General features: G+C 39.3%; 1 protein-coding gene across 10 annotated transcripts in view; it reads left to right on the top strand.

Moving 5' to 3' along the window:
- The window catches only part of EEFSEC (eukaryotic elongation factor, selenocysteine-tRNA specific), a 126,620-nt gene that overhangs the window by 99,558 nt on the left and 12,987 nt on the right, over nucleotides 1-14,075 (top strand). The gene's annotated exons all lie outside the window — the stretch shown is intronic.

Below are 14,075 nucleotides of genomic sequence, written 5' to 3'. Positions count from 1 at the left end.
AACTGAGGTACAAACATGGGCTGTTAATGGCCACTGGACATTTTTGAGAGAGCAGAGATCTGTACAGACCCTTCCTGTCCTGTAACCCCCAGAGTTGTGCTGCTTGACCTGCAGCGTGTTCATTTCCTTGAGATCAGTTTGTGCACTCTTAGAGCTTCTCAGGAAACCTGAACTTTGTCTGGTGTTCTCAAGTTGGACAATGCTCTTAAAGTACCCTGTCCTGTACAAATCTGTATGGATGGCATCGCAGCTGAAAGCTGTTCAGAGTGGGGGAGAGGTCACTTCCATGCTGGCTGAGGTTTCAAAGTGCCAAAATATGAACATCTTGTCGCTTTTAAATAATGTGTGGGGTCTGACTTCAATGTTAGGTTTCGTATTTAATCAGTATTAATATGATAACAGGAATGTGGCAACTGAAGCGAACACAAAGAGATTATCTTCTTAGCCAAATGCATCCATTAGCTAGGAAATATAGGTTTCTATTAAATGAAGCGGACAGATGGAGTATTGGAGGTGACTGAGAACAGGAGGGGGAGGGGGCTAAGAGGTGAAAGTTGAGGTTTAGAAAATCTCTATAAAAATAAAAACAAACCATCCATCTTGATGGCTGGCGTTTTACCCTCGCGTTGCACTTTCAGGATGGTGCTCCGATTCCTATCAAGAGCATTATGCTGAAATTTAATCTAACAGAGCACTTACTCCTGCCAAACTCTGGCTCAGCAACTGCTCCACGCCCCCAGAAAGAAGTGGCCAACAAAGCTTCAAACACAGGACAGTGTTGTGCCATCTTCAGGAAAGCTGCTACTTTGAGTTCCCAGGGGAAGACAGATTGGACCCTCTAGTTTGTTGGGGTTTTTTGATTTTTGTTGGGGAAACAAAATCATGTTCCAGCATTTCAGAGCAGTTGGAAAGTAAATTATTCATCTCTCCGTGTGTATGTATAGGAACCTTGATCTCATAACTGTTGTAACAATGTTTATAACCAGTGTTTGAAACCAAGGTTGTAATAGTATAAATAATTTTAGATAATGCAGATAACAAGAAGAAAATAATATAATTAGAATTTTACAAGGTGGACAATTCACTAAGATAGATGGAGTAACACAATACATTAAAAAAAATAAATCTGTAACAGCACAAACATGACACTGGTGACAGGAAACATCTGCATTGCCAACCATCCCTGGGCTGGCCACAGGCTCACATCTGCACCACCAGCCTGGGAGCTGTGTGTGCTCCATTGTATCAGTGCACATCAGACCCTCTCTTCTGCCACACAGGTTTGGGTTTTCTTTGGGCATTTTGTATTGGTTTTAAGTCTATAAGCGTTTTACTTGAAAATTAAATTGAAGAAACCATGTAGGATGGTGCTGCTTAGAAAGAGTGGACTAAGTGTGAACAAACTGTAGTTCATTTTTTTGAAAGCTGTTTTGAATTGGACCTAATTGCTGTCATGGCAAATTCTGCATGTGAGCAGTGAGAGTCCGGTTGGCTGCAAACAATTTTTCATTGCTTGTTCTTATCTTGCATCCTATTTTGATTTTGCTGCCAGTGATTATTCCTCCCCTGGATTTTGAGGAATTTGCCAAGCTTCCTCTGGCTAAGCTTTGTGTGGAGTTTTAGATTTGATGGTGGGGAATGGGAGAGGAGAAAATATGTGGCAAGAGGGAGAAGCAGCATCACTCTTCTGTCTGGTGTTTCCAGGCATCACACAGTTTTGTAAATGAATTCTATGTTCTTTTACTTAAATTCATGCATTACTTCTGCTTGATTTTTCTCCAAAGCCTTTAGGTGTTAACAAAAATGGGCCACGTGGAAAGTCCAGAGTGGGCTTTTCTTGATCCTGTACACTTTGCCCACTGTCCATCTCTAAGCCAGTGCCAAATTAACGGTGACTGGTTCATTTGGGCAGCACAAACAAATATTATTGCCATCTCTGGATCTAAGATTTTAGAAATCAAACTTTAAAACCAGACTGGGTTTGTATTTTCCCATCATCCATGGTGTCCTGTTCATATATTCTGATTTCCTTGCTCAGCATGCAGTGAGTCCCAGGGAGGAGGAGGGATCCCAGGGAAGGTGAGTAGGGCTGGCTGGTGCTGCAGGGATGCTGGTGTTGGCTGTGGCAGGACCCTGCTCCCAGCAGGGAGCTGTGTGCTCTGCTGGCTTCATGGGAGGGTGCAGGAGGTGCAGAGCCATTTTTCAGGCTGTCCTGTCATTCCTGCTTGGGAACCTGACACATGGGCCTAACTTTCTTGCTCGTGTTGTTTTTCTAGGAGGGAGGGAGGTGACTGAGCAGCTAGCCCCTTGACAGGGCAGTTTTAAAACATTCATAAAACTTTTATTGGGCTGCCACCCTTACAGATAAATATTTTCTGAGTTTATGGGTTTATTTTAAGGCTTGAAGTTTAATAGCAGCTTTGTAGCCCTATCTGTCCCCAAAATAGCCTTTTGGCAAGCCCCATCTCTGGAGGCTGCCATGCTTTTCTAGGTCTTTGGAGTTTCTTCATCACTAAATTATTACCCTTTTTCTTCCTTCCAGCTTTGTCTGTGACCAACTGTTAAGTCTTTCCCCTCCCCCCAGCCTTGCTGAAAACTGATGCTGTGTACCCATATTTGGTCATCATAAAAGCAGAAAGATTGCAGTAGTTATAAATTAATTTATTTTATTAAATTGGGTTTGTTAAACCTGTTTTATATGAGCCTTACTTATCAGTCTTTTCTTAATGCTGCATGTGATTTTAAGATGGTACAGACTGGTGGCATTTCAGCCATGTACTGGCACTTTTCAGGCACTTTCTCAATGTGCTTCTACAAATATAAAGGCTTTGCAGCTCGTCTCAGCATTAAGTAGGGAAACCAGTGGGCTTGCAGCCAAGGCTGTTCAAAGGAATGCTGTATGTAGTGCTTGGAGGGAGATGGAGCTGCACTTTGAGCATCCCTGCCATTTGATTTCACTGTGCTGTGTCCAAGGAGGTTTCATGGTTTTCAGGATGGGCTTTGGCTCAGCACTGACTCAAGACTGTGTGTGCATTTTGGCTGCTCTGGGAGAGCCAGGTATGATCCCCATGTGTTCCAGCTCCTGGAAAGTGAATGTGTTTAGCACCTGGAGCACTGCTACATGTTATGGTTTCTTTCTATCCCAGTACACTTGCTGAGCTCCCTTCTTTTCTTACCAGAGACAGTTGTAACACCTACAAGGAAAGTGTGTGACTTCTTTTCTTGTTTGCTCAGCTGTCTTTCATGACACTACTTTCAATGACTGATTTCCTGAACAGAAAACTGCTGGCACATGATATTGTACCATGACAATTTTTGGTTTAATCCCCAGTTTTTTGGGGGTGTGAGTCTTTTTCTGTGCAGGAAGCCCTTTTCCAGCATATGTGGTTGTTGGTCCCTCAGACATACTCAGAAAAGTGCCACGAGTAGGAAACAACAGAGAGGTTGGGTTCAGAGGTACTTGTGAAGGACTCGTCTGTAGAACTGACAAAGATAAAATCAGAGCTTCAGGACAACTGAGGAGATTAAAATAGACTTTACCTCCCTTAAGAGGGTCACTTGGTCCTAACAGATGTAAAAAAAAAAAAAAAAGCCCAAACCAAAACAACCCACTTGCTTTACTTTGGGTGAGGCTGACAATTTGTATAGTCAGGGAACTCCCTTTTCCAGACCAGTCACAGTTCAGCAATACATTTGCTGGTTTGATTTCTTTTTTTTTTCTTCTAAAAATAGGAATATCTATTTTTGTACAAAATAGTGCCCTGAGACTTTTGTTTCTGTATTTCCATGACTTCTGTTTTTTATGTCAGCACATCTTGGGGCTTGTCCTAAGAATGGAGCTGATGTAATAGTAATGGTTTTCATCACAGCCAACTGATTTGTTGCTTAGAATATAAAACTGTTTGCTTTTGCAGGACAGTTTTTCTGCAAGTTTTACACTGATGAAAGAAAAAAAAAATCATGGGAGTCAAGAAAGTTATATTCAATGAAAAAATTAATTCAAACAGCTTATATGCTCAAATAACCCAGCAATATGTACCTACCTCAGTACAAGCAAAGAGATTAAGACTATTTTTTCCTATTTTTTGTTTTTCAGGAGACTTGAGTTCTGGCAAAGTGCACATTATATGCAGAGTTCTTGTCCAGCAAAATTCTGGGCAAACTGGACAGTTTGAATTTTTGTATATTCACATATTTTATTGCTCTATCCATAATGTAAATATGAGTATAATGGATTGTAACTGTTTCAAGTCCTTTCCCTGACATTTGGTAGTGGTAGCCCCCAGCTAGTGCCTGTCTCATATCAGATGGAGTTTATTCTTTTTTTCCTCTAGAAAGCTGTGGAGCAGAGATGTAGAGATATTAGATAAGTTTCCAGCAAATTTATGGCAGTACAGTGAAGAAGACTCCGGAGTTTTGGTTTAGCACCAGTGTAAGTCCATCTCCTGGAGCTTTTGCAGTGTGTTGTATTTCAGGTTAGTTATTGGGTCAGCCAGAAGCCTGTTGGAGTTGACTATTGGTGAATTTCTTTTTCAATTGTTTGTCATAATAGTCTTTTGATCCACTGTATTCATTCTCTATTGAAGATTAATCTTCAGAAGAAAACTGGATGTTGTCTAATTCATAAGAGTTGGAAATGCATCTGGAAAGGTAACCAAAGGTGTACTTTCAGGAAATACTCTGTCTCTAATTGAGATGTTCTCTGGATGATCTAATAATTTTCCATAATTATGTGTACATCTTATAGTTGTAAGGACACAAATACATCAAGTGTTTAGCAAATACAACTTATTAGTTTTGGGGTTTTTTCACTCTTTGATTCTGGTACATTTTGATTGTGTTCTGAGAGGACAGTAGGTTTTTGGTTTGTTGTTTGGGGTTTTTTTGCCAGTGGCATTGAAAGACCCACAGCTAGGCAAGCTTAGAGGTACCTCTGATTCTTATTTGACTTTTGAACTCTGTCTCTATGTTTTCTTTTGTTGTGGTTTAAATTTCACATCACTCAGAAGTTAATGCTTCTTAAGGATGTAATTTACCTTCAACATGATTCTTCTTGCTGGTGTATGAATGGTTCAAGCACTGTGATTCTGATGGGAAAGCATGAGCTGCAGGCAAGAGTTCCTGCTGTGGAAACAGAAATAGTGAAACAGGGAGCAAATATGGCTTCAGGGTAAAAAATACACTTCTCAAGTTTTGTTGTAAAATAATTAGCCTTCTGTGGAGGCGCAGAGACCATAGAAAAAGCACAGGAGCTGCTCAGTTGCCTGTGATTTGACTTAAAGTTTATGACCTTGAGTAATGTGCCTGCTCAACCACACTTAACAAAAGCATATTTGATGAAATGTTAAAGTCATGAATTACATGCCATGGAAAGCCTTTTTTAAAATTTGTAAAATCAGAAATAAATCAACATCTTCAGACCTCAGCAGAGTTGTTTAAATATGGAATTAAAAGGAACGGGCTGTTTCATCAACAATGACACTTTGTAAACTTACATAGAATGTGTAGCTTTTCTTCAGGTTGAAAAAGGACCCTGTATTCCAAGGTATTGTATAAAGAACTGTAGCATTAGGAACCCTGTTTGCTAAGTGGGGAAGCTGAGACAGAGGTGAAATAATGTTGTGAACTGATGGAAACCAAAGAAGCAAAACTGCCTAGGCCTGGGTTTCTTAATTTCCAATAGAAATGTCTGCCCATTAGGGCTGCAAAAATTTGAGAGCAAGTTGTGTGACAGTTTGGAGGCTTCTGTAAGGCAGAATCTGTCCCTCTGTTTTCCTTGTTGTGAGCAAGTTACTGGTTCAATCATCCTCTCATTTCAACCATCAAATGTGTAGTTACTCCTAGGTTACACTTATAAACCAGATTTTACTTATGATAGATTAAATGGGCTGTCCCTGCTCACACAGCAGCTCTGGCTGGAATCACTTCCATAGACCTGTCAGCTTTGCAGGGCATTGGGAGCCTGTTCTTCTCTCTTTTATTGCTTTGTGGGTTTTATTTATCTGCTTTAATGTAATATATTGGAATTGTTATTATTTATTTCATTTGTTTGGGGATTTTTTTAAGTAGTTGGATACTAGTGTGTTGAAACAAAAATAGGAAGTGTTTTCTTTGACTAGATGTTAAGGTTACTGTATAAAAATGAAAATACAGTTTCTGATTTCTTGGAGAGCTTTTACCTTTTTTTTTCATGTATTAGGCATCACATCTGATGCTAAACCACTGTATAAAACATCTTTGTTGAAAACAGGAAATTTCCCTGTAAAGCTAGATAGATTTAACTTTTTTTTTAGGTCACAAGAAAGTTTGAAATGCACAATAGCTCTGAACATTAACTTTTCACTTTGTCCCTGGAACTTTTGAAGAGAGACTTGCATTTTTTGGCATTGGTCAAGTAGTCTGGTCTTGATAGACTTGCTGTGTGTAGTGTCTTTGTATTAAGTGTTCCCCCTGGGGCTCCATCTTGTGTTTTAATTCCCAGTTTGTGGCTGATGTATGGGCTCTTCTGTTTAATAACTTTTATTTTCTATGCCATTATGCCTACATACTTTACTTGATTTGTGTTGCGTACAGAGTGTTTTCTCCTTGTTGTGTTTGGAACTGGTTTGTAATAGGGTTATTGTTATGTAATTCTGACTGAAAGTTAAAACTTCATCAACAAACACAAAGTGCTTGTTCTGTTTGAAAATTTGTGTCTTACACTCATAAACTATTTATCCATTATGTGCTTGTTTTTATCATTTAAATAAAAGAAACCAGTATTTCATCCATGCTGCAACTTAGGAAGTATTAAAGATTCACTGGTATGTAGAGCACTTACTGCTGTGAACACAAGTGAAGAGCTTCTGTAAACAATTGAATCAAGATTTCAAAATAACACAAGTGCTGAGAAAACTGCTGCACTCAACTATACTGTCACATTTCCATGGATTAATGAGTTACTGTTTGTTATCTCAGTGATAGTGACTGTCTGAGTGCTCAAACCCCCTCACAAATGTGCTATAAATTCAGAACCTCAGATCTCTCTTTAAATCCCAGTGAAGATGTTTTGTGGTGAATACGATGTGCTGAGGAGCATTTTGCAGTTACTGAAGCTCAGCTGATGGGCACTGACTTGCTTCTGTGTCTGAGCTGTAAAATGACAAATGGTTGAAAAATATATCCTTCGTGCCAAGATCAGAGATTTCTGCCTGCAATTGTAGAGTGCTTTAGAGCAATTCAAGAAGATATTCAGATGTTGGCTGGAGAATACATTCATTCTTCCAAGTTGTGACTATTCCACTAGTCTGCTACTCTACTTTCGTCACTGTTACTCATGAACTTACTGTGCTCAGTGATCCCCAGCCTCCTCATGCTTTCTAGTCTTCCTGCCTGTCTTACTTAACCCCCAGCTTCATTTGTTTTTACCCTGCAGTGTCTGTGCTGGAAAGCACTGTAAATATGAAGAGAACTCCTGGTTTGAATCCATTACTTGGGTGTACTTGTGGTGGGCATGTTAGTGCATAGATCTAGTCAGGCTTGCAGAACGGGTCAGTGTACTTTATCTGGAGCATGTTCGATCTATTTATCTAAGCAGGTAGTATTGCAATTAAATTTTTTCTTTCAGTAGTTTGTCCTTTTGAAATTAAGCTTTAAAATTCCAGAAGCTTTTTGAAATGCAGGCTGGCTGTGTTTGGCTTGGGATGGCTGAATGCTGCATCCAGTGCACATCACTCCAGCGTATACTGGACGATGTTTTGGTATTTGGGAAGGTGCAGCATGTTCTGTGTGCAAACCCTGACACACAAACGCTCACACACCGTGTCTGTTGTGGCTGCACATCTTCAGCTTGTGTGGTATGATGTACACACTCGTGCACGCCCACACACTAAACCTTTGCAGGTCAAAAAGGGAGGATAAACTTTTGAACCCAGCCGCTTCCAAATTAACTACATGTGCAGGGACCACCAAAGCTGGGTTACCGTATTCCAGAAGAGTGCTGGACACTGACACCCACATCTTGTACTGCAGGGGACTTCTTGTTCTTCCCTGAGAACCTGAAGGATGATGCCTTGGAAACACGCCGTCCTCTTTGCCCTTTCCTTGTCACCAGAAAGGACAGGCAGCAGTTTGGTGACTTCTCCCTTCGTTATGGAAATGGGACTGATACAGTAATCAGGATGCTACATATGGAGCTTTTTAAATTACTGCTCTTCAGTCTTTTGTTAGCCTTCATTATTCCCGAAGATTTTTTCCAAGTCATAAAAATGACATTTTTAATATGCAGAATTAAAAAAAAGGCAATATGAAGAATACATTTTTGTCAATAAGCTTTTACCTTTTAAACCAGTTATCTTAGTTTCTGCTCTAGGTATTTTAATTGAAGATTAACTACTCTTAAAGAGTATACAAATTTAGGTAGTATATATTTGAAGTAGTAAAATAGGACTGAATAAAAGCTGGGAATAGAGTGGCCTGTCCATTGTAATTTTAGATTGCAGAGCACAAACTAACCTTCATTTGAAGTCAGCACTGCTGACTGAGTGACTCTTCTAATGTTAAGGCTATTTTATTTAATTTTTTTGTTGTTGTTCTAATGAAGTTCACTAGAAGTATACTTTGGAGTTGCAAGTTGAGCAGGTCTTACCTGAATGTTTGCTTTATACCTGCTGTATTTTCTAATAAAAAGTTGTTGAGTCAAAGCTGATGCATTCAAGCATGAAACAAAATGCTGAACAATAATTGTTTTATGCTTCTTTTGGCTTCTGCTAAAATGACCTTGGTGATCTCCTTTTTACCTCCTACAGAAAATAAGACCCGTTCATTTCTGTCTGCAGACGGGTAATTTCACTTGCATCTTGAGCAGCCTTGGGTACCACATATGTTGTCTAAACTGTGGCCATTCAAGACATGGAGGCTGCTTTTGTTGCAGAGGGAGGCAGTTGAAGAGGCTGCTGCATTCTAAGCACCTGTCTTGTCTCTGATTTTTTCTTTCTCCTTAGAGTTTTTACTACAGCTTGAATTTTAGCAGCATAAGTATTAATGTAAACTTCCTGTAGATCCATAGCCTTGATGAACTGCATGTAAAAGACACACTTTTATGAACACTTTGATGAATTCCCCCATCAGCAGGCAAGATGGGGGAATGCTGCTGCTTCCATTTTGATCCCTGAAAGCTGCAGTAGATCAATAAAGCTGGAGCTGGTGCTTGTGGTGGCACATTACCCTGCATGGAGATGTGATTCCCAGCTGGACCATTCCCTTGGGCAGCCTCTGAGGTAGCCCTGCCCTGTGCCTCAGTCTGCAGGGCATGCATCCTTTAGAAGGAGAACAAGGCTCAATGTTCTGGTATGCTGCAGACTTCCCCCTCTGCTGCCTGCCTGTGAGGAAGGAACCTGGATAAGATAGGACCTTGGGCTTGACTTAGCATGGTGTAATAGTCTCTATTATCCTGGCTTTGCATAGGCAAAGCTGTTTTTGGCCAGGGCTGTGCCCTTTATCCATGGCACTTCCCCAGTCCTTCCCTTTTCTTGGGTTTTTGTTGTTTGTTTTTGGTTTTTTTCTTGTTCTTGTTTCCCCCCTCCTCATAAGAAGGAAGGGTTTGAACTACAGATTTGCCATAATTCTGCTGCAAAATCAGTAACAGCTGTTGGAATTGTAAATGGCTTCTTGGTTGCCATCATAGAACCTGCAGTTGATCATCTCTGCCCTGAGCAATAACTGGAGACATCAGAGCTCTAAATAGAGAACACAGATGGGTGTGGGAAGGGACAGGGTTTCCTTTTACTGGATGATTTTTCAAATGCTGTGAAGTGCAGAGTTGATTGGAGCAGTGTCATAATGGGAGCTACAAGGAAGATGTAGAGGAGCTACCAGAGAAAATGTAATTTGAATGTGAATAGTTCTTAAATTAGCCCCTTTCAAAAAAACAGTATTCTGGGAAAACTCAGTGGGCAAAAGATACTCCATTCTTTCATTTGGTGTCTCTACAAATTTTTTATAATGATAGGCTAAATATGCTCCTGTGTTGTCTTTGAGTAATTTAGATATAATAAGCATTGATATGTTAATACATGGCAAACATTTAACAATTATTTGCCAAAAAAAAAAAAAGTCTTCAGGTCTGACAGCCCCTTCTCCTGAAATGGACTATTAGAACCTAAACTTAGTGAAATCAATAGTCATCACAAAGGTGCTGCTGGTGGTTTTGGTAATGGGACTGATTTATTCTTGTTTGTGTGTTTTGGCTGATCATATTACATCTTCTGTAATTTTATTTCCCTCTCCTTCAATGCTGCCTTTTACTGCAGTCCCTAGAAACACGGTATTTATTTGTGGGGGTTGGATGGTTTTGGCAGTGCCAGTCAGAGGAGTTGGTGTGTTGGAAATGTGCAGGGGCTCTCCAGCCCGGGTTGTTGCTCCATGCAGCTGGGTTGGCTGTTGTAACACCCTGCAATATAAGTTGCAACCTTTTTCCTTTTCACAGCTGGATTTGGACCCAGACAGTCAAACAGCTTTGCACTGGGAGTGGGAATCTTGTCCATTAGGTTGCTGTAATTTGTTGTGTTCCAGCCAGCCACCTGTGTCAGGACACTTGTTAATAATTTCTGCATCAGAGCCCTGTGAATTGCCTACATCTTATTTCTAAACAGTGTAATCAGCACCTGGAAATTTCAGAAATATGAGGAGAGTCTTTTGGGGTGATGGTTCAGGAAAACTAATCTCCTTCAGCCTAAATGTGATCTGCTTCCCTGGACTTGGACAGAGGCTGTACCTGTTTTCTGATATTTTACTTGACTGGGTTTTAGAACAGTCTGTGCCCCAGGAAGAGAGCAGTGAGGAAGGAAACCCAGCCCTTGGGTGCTTGCCTAGAAAAATGGAAGTATTGCTGTGGCATGGATAGAGATATTAAGTTATTAATATGTGCTGGGTCTGTGTCACTGTATCTCTGCAGCCTGTGCTATCTCATTTAAAGTCTGACCTACTGTGCCTGTCCCTTTGTAAACATAGCACTACTCAGGTTCAGCTTGGTTGGCAATGCTGTTTATTTGGAGCCTGAGTACTATAAAGTAATTATTAGAAAACATTAACTTTTATATTCAAAGTTTTATTTCTGGTCTTTGTATTTACTGAGAAAAAAAGCATGAAAATATTGAACTAAGTCTTGATATTTAGGAGGGAAATACAAAAAAATTGTTATCTTTAGAATAATGCTTATATAAATTTTAAGCATTTTTTATTTGTTGAGTGGACTGATGACATTGCATTTTTGAAATTTACAATATTGAAGCAGCTTAGAGTCCCATTCTGCAAATCTTCCCCTCTGCTTTCTGATAATTATTGGCTAATTTATTTCTAAAGGAACATATAAAAATATTGTAGTTAAATAATACAAAGAAAATCAAGTTAAGGCTCAGTAGTGTTCAACCAGCATGTAAAAAGCATAGTGTCTTAATTAAAATAAATGCAGAAAACTTAAGTTATTGCAAAGTATTTTTTACTGCTACAGGATTTGTGGGTGACTAAGAAATTTATAGACTTGAGTTTTTTTATTTTTTAAATAAAGCCAGATACATGTCTTCATCGTTTGGCTTGTTGACTTAATTTACTTGGATGGAATTTTTCAACATTTAAAACAAATTAAAATTCATGAATCATTTGTGCTTAAAGGCACAAGCTTTTTTAGATACAGCAGTTAAGACTTAACTGGTTACATACATAAAATACTGTTTTGGATATGTAAATTTGGTACTTGCTCCCTTAAAAAATGCAGATGAAAGTTTAAATAGTTGGGATACAGCCTTGATTACCTGTTATACAATAATTATTGTGCTTCAATAACTGTTTATATTGGCACGGTATTGTCTTTCTCTCTTGTTTCCTGCAAAAGCAGTGACTGCTTTGCAGGACAGCTGTGAAGAAAACATTTCACCACAGCAGAAGGCAACGACGTGGTTTGTAAAGCTGTTTTGTGCTGCCTTAGTCACAGTCTGCAATTTACTCAGATTTTTCAGTTTTGATCTGTGGATCCATACTCACTCTGGAATTGGGTTTTGCTGCTCTGTGCTGGTGTGGTGTGACTCGTTCAGGAGGGGAAGGTGTTGTTCCAACCAGGGTGCCATTGGTGTTAGATTAGGATCAGCATTGTTTTATTCTGTGGTAAATGCAGCATGTGAATTTTTTAATTGTTTTAATTATTGTGGGTGGTTGATTGCTGGTACAGCTAAGTGAGCTTTTCCACAAACATTTTGTAAATGTGGCAGGCTTTATTTTCAGGTTTTAAACTCCTCTTTCCTGGAATTTACTTAAAAACATGACTGAGAAGAATGTAGGTGAGCAGTTAGTGGATGTCGACAGAAAATTACAATTGTTCCAGATCAAAATGTCTGTTCTCTTTGAAAACTATTATTTCAACAGTATTTCAAGGATTTTAGATATTCACTTAGGAAGCTCATTTCTCTGCTGCTGTAGTGCGCAGACACCCAGTCACTGTAGCACAGCTCTGGGCACTGTATTGGTGTCAGGGGAGTACCAGCCATGGTTTGTTTTTTCCCTCTGGACTTCTATTGCAGAGGACAAGGGGGAGCAAAGTGAGAGGTTTGTGGCTGTACATAAGCAGATGCATATGTACTGCTGAAAACTTAAAGCAGTTAAAAGAAAAATAAAATAGTAGACAAACTGGGAAGCAAAGACAGAGTACACCCTTTTGGATGTTCCTTACTAAGGCTGCTTTGTATGTAAAGTCCATCATTTGTACATAGAACTCCATAATGGGCTTTCACTGAAAGCTGTGTTCATTTTCTGCAGAAGAGATGTTTTATAGAAGATTGGAATTATTGAGATTGAGTTTTGATACATGAGCCAGGTAATCAGTGTTTGAGCATCCACTACAAGTGGAAATCACAGTGCCTGGGAGAGCAAACCTGTCCAGTTTTGTCCCTCAAGTGGACTTTACTTATTGAGTGACCCTTGAATTTCTCAGTGTTTGACTGAGACCCACCTGTGGATGGGGTTTGAGTCTGGGAACCTCACCCAGGAACGTGTGTGCCCCGTGGAGCTGCTGCACCTGAGGGTGTTGGGGTGCCCCTTCATCAGCAGCAGTGGTTTGGCTGTTGGTGTTGGCAGACTGTGAAAGACACTGGGAGGGGAACACGCTGTGGAACTGTGAAGAGTCATTTTAGGGAAGAAGTATATGAATAATAAAGGAGAAAGAACTGGCAGACATTTGCTTTTGTCTTGGTAAAACAAAATGATACAAATTTTTAGTGGGTGTGTTTTTTTGTTTGTTTGGGGTTTTTTTGTTGTTTTGTTTGTATGGTTAGTTTTCTGGTAGAAAACAACAGAGGATAAATTTATAGTTTATTAAAATAACTGAAAACTTTGTAGTAATCCAAAACTCTCATGCTGTTTATTCTCCTCCACCTCCTACAACATTTTATTTCCCTTGTAATAATTAGTTTGAACTTTCCTCCATTTCTGTGGATCAAGTAATTTTCATACAACTTTGGAATTTTTTATATGCTTTAAATCTTTCTTCTAAATAATGTTTTTTATAACAAAAAAAAAGCCATGAATACATTATAATTTCAATTTTCATGGTGTGTGGAAGATTTCTGCACTAGGTCTTTATTGTTTTTGAAGAATTCATCACCCTAGTTAAGAAGCTTAATATAAATTAAAGAAGGTATTAAGGAACATTAAGACATCAAAATGTGGAGCGTTCTTTTCCTTTCGATTGCTCCAAATGCAAACAAGTTGAATAAAATGTAATCAAAGGGCCTGTTTGGAGAACATTGAGTGGCTTTACAGCTGTGCTGTAGAGAACCTCTGGTAAGAGCATAATTCAAATAAAAAGGCCTTTCTTTCCTCCTCCTAATTCTCTTTGTTGTGGTGACAACAGAGTACAAGCCCGATAAAAATTTAATCACCTTATCTTTTTAAAGCAAATTGCATATTTGTTTACACACAATATACATAACATGAAAAAGCAAAAGCTGCTATCCAATCCCCCTCCCCTTCTAATCGCCTTAAAGGCCCTTGCCTAGAAGTTTAAAAAAAAAAAAATTTGAAATGTTTTAGTCTTTATTCTGAAGTCC

The sequence above is a fragment of the Passer domesticus genome, chromosome 9 (assembly GCF_036417665.1).
Source record: "Passer domesticus isolate bPasDom1 chromosome 9, bPasDom1.hap1, whole genome shotgun sequence".
Lineage (NCBI taxonomy): Eukaryota > Metazoa > Chordata > Aves > Passeriformes > Passeridae > Passer > Passer domesticus.
This window is presented reverse-complemented; position numbering and strand designations above follow the sequence as displayed.